Source organism: Tachysurus fulvidraco, chromosome 13 (genome assembly GCF_022655615.1).
Source record: "Tachysurus fulvidraco isolate hzauxx_2018 chromosome 13, HZAU_PFXX_2.0, whole genome shotgun sequence".
NCBI lineage: Eukaryota > Metazoa > Chordata > Actinopteri > Siluriformes > Bagridae > Tachysurus > Tachysurus fulvidraco.
In genome coordinates this window covers 5,897,545-5,903,544 of record NC_062530.1, presented here as the reverse complement: position 1 = coordinate 5,903,544, position 6,000 = coordinate 5,897,545, and positions in this window count along the sequence as shown.

Here is a 6,000-nt window from a genome sequence, read left to right as displayed (position 1 = left end):
GAAAGTATCTGTGGCTGAGTCCAAGGGTAGAGAGGAAAAAGGCTCTGGATCAGGAAGAGAAGAAATAGTGCCAAAAGCTACAGAAGAAGGGAAGACGGAGACGGAGGGGGTGAGAGGTAGTTTTAGGTAGGATAGGGACAGTGATGGTGAAGGATACCAGGTGGTGATCGGAGACCTGTAGTGGGGTAGCAGTCATGTCTGTAACTGGAGAAGGACGGGTGACCAGGTCCAGGACATTGCCTCTGTTGTGTGTGGGGATGTAGCTGTTGAGTGTCAGGGCGAATGAGTCGAGAAGAGTCAGGAGGGAAGAAGATTGAAGCTTGTCAGAGGGGAGGTTGAAGTCACCAAGCACCGTCAGAGGGGAGCTATCGGAAGGGAATACACTAAGTAGTGTGTCCATTTCTTCCAGGAAGACTCCTAGGGGAGCAGGAGGGCGGTAGACAACAATGATAACAAAATTGATTGGATGTGACTGAAATGGAATGGAATTCAACAGAGGAGATGGTTAAATGAGACAAGAGGAGAGGTGTAAAGCACCATCTCTTTGACAACAATAAACCTGTACCACCACCCCTGCCCGTTTCTCGTGGTGAGTGAGAGAAAGCATAGGCAGGGGATAAAGCAGCTGGCGTAGCAGTGTTCTGTGGGGATATCCAGGTTTCTGTTAGTGCAAGAAAATCAAATGAGTAATGGGAAGTTAAAGCACAGTTAAATTCAGCTTTCATCCAAGTCTTGCAGAGATATATAATGACTCTGGTACATGTAACGGTACACACAGTGGTCGAGTGCCGCAATTTGCCCAAAGTAATGCTGTCTACTGTTCTGTAGACAGTGTCTTATTCCAGCCTCTGGACACATTAATGTAGGATGCTACATGCCAGGGAATGAGCTCCACAAAACTTTATTCTATGAACTTTAGTTTATGTCAAGCAAGTATTTAACTGTAAGAATTAAAACGTATTTAAAAAAAAAAATTAAAACTGCTACGCTACGGACTGCAGTGATGACCTCCTAAACAGCTGTATTCTTTAAGCACCTAATGTAACCTTACTCTGAGAGCTAATCTTACTTACTATAGTTAACCTATCTCTGTAATATTACTCCTCTCTGTTATTAGTGATAACTAACCCTTAAACATGTCCGAATTTGGAAGGAAAAACCAACTTACCTGAGACGATGAGCAGTGTTGTAATGTAACGGAGTAAAAACACTTCGTTACTGTACTTAAGTAGAAATGTCACGTATCTGTACTTTACTTCGCTATTTAAATTTATGTCAACTTTCACTTTTACTCCACTACATTTCCTAGATAAAATGTATACTTTTACTCCGTTATATTTCCACTAAGCATCTTCGTTACTACAAAATAGAATAAGAAGAAATGTGTGTGACTATAATAAGGGAGATTTGGTGAATCACTACTCCTAGATTGCATTGCACGCTGTACGGAGAAGCACAGGTACGCGCAGCGTGCACGCGCAGTCAGAGCTGGAGGCGTTTATCTATAACGTTAATCGGAAAGCTGCAAATACAGCAACCAAAAGCAGTGAAATTTCACTATTCTTATTACCAGAGTTGTAGCACAAACAAAATATTAATGCAAACAATCCATACAATACTAAATAAAAATAACATTTATTGATTTGGTCTTTGTGAATATTTGTTTATTAATGACTGCATTGGACACACAATGATCTCTGTGTGTGAAAACACAGGCTTTCATGGGGTGTCCTAATTTTTTCACATGAATGTATATGTAATTAATACACATGCCATTAACATGATTTTCATCTTGACCAAAGGTTAAGCCATACTTCTTTAGAATATAACAAACACTTTTGCATTACATGTAGTTAATAAAAACCTTCAGAAAAATCAGAAAAATATGTCAGATCATACTTCAACGTGAATTCCACTTAAAATACTCCGTCATTCAGTCTTACACATACATGTAATACATCATTCGAAACTGTGAAGTGTCTACTTTTATTTGAGTACCTTCATAATAACAACAAAACACTGTGCTTTTGTAGAATAAAGAAAATATACAGAGTGCGTTCTCTGCCATCTCGGTCTCGATCACCACTCTTCACAGACACATAAATAAAACAACCCGAATCTCGGCGAATACTTAGCCTCAAATACAAGATAAATATATGCATAGAAAGCTTGAAATGTCTAATTTTAAATAAACAGATTCAAGTAAAAAAAAAAATCTATTTTTATGTAATCCGTAAGAAAGTAAGGAGTGGTCCGGTTTCTCCTGTTTCGCCTACTTATCCCTAATGTGTTCCCACATCCCTCTGAGCGAGCTGTTCATGTGCAAATGAACTGAGGTGATTCTGTAACCACGTACAATCCCCCCGAGACACAGGAATGACTCAGTACATGAAATACGGACCTGTGTGCTAGGAAATGCCTCGGAAAATGAGTGCGTGAGTGAGAATGAGATATTTCTTATGTGTCAGCCAAACTAGGGCATGGATTTGTCACTAAACTATTAAAATTAATTTCATTTCTAGATCGCTAATGAGCAGATGACAGTAGAAAAGACAATGGCACATTAAAACATTAAAAAATATGTTGAAAGGATGTTCAGTACAAGCAAATTGTCAATAAGTCCCAAGATAAAAACATATCAGTTTTAAAAAAAAAAAAAAAGCATTTTCAAGTAGACAGAGAGTGCCTTTGAACTTCATAACATGATTTCGGGGACAATAGGTGACTGTGACCTTTTCCAGCAATGCAGCAAAGCTGAAAAAGGTTAAACATTTTGTGTTAAAGTACAGAATGACATGGTGCAGTGACTACCAATGGAAGTGGAGACAACTGAGCTCATATGATCTGTAGCAAAGAGCATACACTGCTTATTCTTCATCTAGCATGCTATGATACATATTTACATTGGTGAATTTTATATACAAACAGAATGTTTAATTTTATCAGCAAAAAAACTGATTTTCACAACAGTGCTGCTAATGCTTAAAGGACGTCTGGTAATCCTGGACACAGGTGTGTCAGATCAGGTTGAAACTGGGATTATATATATATATAAAATAAATAAATTCCTTAAATATGAAGCCCCTTGATATCTTCTCAAGCATCCCCAAAATATCTATTGTGTGTGATTCTGGTACCCCATCCAGGATGTCCACTGCTTTCTCCCTTGGGTTAGACTTCAGATTCCCTCTGACCCTGTGTTGGATGATCTGCACTGCTTTTGCTGTTGCACAACTGATGATTTAAATGAATTTCAGGGTTGCATATTGGACATATTTTTAGAGATAAGTCATTTGATTCCTGTCAAACAGAATCCTATCAAAAGATTTGCAATTTGGAATTTGTGTGAAAATGCCTTCGGAAACGTTAATCTCTTATTAAATTGGCTTAATTCAGGCACACTTTCAATTGAAATAATAGGCCATTATAAACCTTTTTGTCCTCAAATTAGTTCATAATATCGCAGCTTACAGGTTGGCTAACACAGATATTTTACAGATATTTGTCTAACTCGTCACAGACTTGTTTTACACTTTTGGCAATTTTAGTGCTTTCTGAAGCACTTCAGAAACAGCAGGTATCAGCCTATCTGCATAGTCTCTGAGATGTGTGTCTCTCAGTATGCAGTTATCTTTGAACGCATCATCTTTCTTAATAAAGTTCTTTATGTGATACATGCGGGCAACCTCAGGGTTCACTCTCTGAATACCCTTCACTGATTTCAAAAATCCATGGACTGAAGTTTCAAACACTAGTCGAGGATTTACAATAACTTTGAAATTAGAGAATTTTGACTCATCGTTGTTTTTTAACCTATAAACATATTCTAAAATGTTCTCTCCCGGAACCTTCTTCCAGAAGTCTGGTGAATACCCAGATTTTGGATCCTTCAAGTAAAAAGGAAACACATTATTCTCAAAATAAAATCCCACCTGCAGACCGTGTTTCCTCTCCAATTCAGGCAGGAGCTTTGTCCAACTGTTTAACTTCAAAGGTAGAATGAATTCATCCAGATCTTGAAGAGATACATAGTGACTCTTGTACATGTAACGATACAAACAGTCATTAAGTGCTGCGATTTGCCCAAAGTAGTGTAGTTCCCCTGGCGATTTAAACTTCTGCCAGCCTCTGGACACATTAATGTAGGACGATACACTCCAAGGGATGAGCTCCACAAAGTCCTGACTGACGTAATAATCCAGGACCTTCTGTGTATCTTTACTGCAGTTGGTTTTGTAAATAGCTACCTTCTGTACACCGAGTATCCTGAACATCTCCATGGCCTGCACAAGCAGCAATACATTCTCATAATCAAACATGGTTGAAATGCAAACTGTGAATTCATAGGAAAAAACTTCCTGTTTCTGTTGATTCCTAACAGGTTGGAAGGCATGAATATCCTGCAATGATCCATTCTCTTTAGGTGATTTGAAAGTGATAGCCACATGTTCTGGTGTTGGACACTCTTCCGGTATTCGGCACATAATATCAGCAGTGCCGTACTCAAAATCAAAGTGATCAGAGTGAATGTTTAAAGTAGCAGATACTGGCACCTTCGTTCCATTGCAGCACAGCATGCATTGATACTCTGCATTTTTACTGCGTAGCACTATAGCAATTGTCCGTATCATTTTCACTTTATCTCTGTGCTCTACATAGGAGCCAACCATGTATGTTGTAAGATTGGTGACTTTAATGATTGGGTCATTTGTTACTTTGCTTCCGCATGCCGTAAAGTTTGACTTTTTCCAGTGAGGGTAAAAATAGTCAGGCTTGTGATATTTCACAGGTTTTAAACCAGTCAGGAAATATCTCACAAATATGAGCACAACAATGATAATTAGGATAAAGAGTTTTTTTGGAGCAACAGACTGCCGTGAGATTCTACTGTGAAAGAAAAAAGATAAAATAATCAGTTAGTCTCTCTCTCTCTCTCTCTCTCTCTCTCTCTCTCTCTCTCTCTCTCTCTCTCTCTCTCTCTCTAGACACACACACACACCCCCCCACACCCACACACACATATCTATATAGATATATATATATATATATATATATATATATATATATATATATATATATATAACAGTTTGAACTATGTATTATTATGATTATAGGACTATGGGAGAATTGTACTCAAATCACCAATACAAGACTGCTCTAATACAAGATTTGAATATGAGGAGCTCTTTTCCAAAACGCTATAAATCCATTTTAATAGTTTTTATGAAAATGACTTTTTTTTTTACCTAGACCCACACATTTTGTTTATATTCAATTTATCCTGTTAAAATGGTCTGTTGGCTCAGTCTGAACATGTTAAACAGTGATTGTTATATGAAACAACAATTTTGTTGAATATACATTCAAAGTTTCTTTTTATTTTTTTTTCCAAAACGCTATAAATCCATCTTTTATTTAAATAATTTTTTTTTTTTAATAAAAAGAGACATAAACCAACAAGAAAACATGCAACATATGACATCAGGGAAATAAATTAAATAGTAACATGAAATAAATAGTAAAAAATAAATATTAAAACAAACATCTCTCGCCTCAGAACGCCGGCATGTTGGATTGCGTCGAGTGCTAACCGAATTCTGATTGGTCGAGAGGACATATAGCGTTTAGGCAAAAAACAGGTTTGGCGCTTATCGCGGTTTGGAAAGAAACTGCATCTTGCAGTACATTTTAAACAAGGAAATATAGCGTTTTGGCATGAAACATTGATGGAGCAGAATATATACGTTCACAACACAGCAAAATGACATGACAAACTTGTTTTTTTTTATTTTGGCGTTTATCGCGTTTTGGAAAAGAGCTCTTCATATACTAATATATATTAAAGTCGAATTTAGTTGTGTGGAATGTCAAGTCCATCATCAAGACTTAAATCTCAACTCATGAATTCTGAGTTAAGTAGGATTCAGACGGTCTGGCATGAAGGTATGGCTGCCATCATGCTGGGACGGTACTGCTGTTTTCATGCTGGTAGCAGCCAGT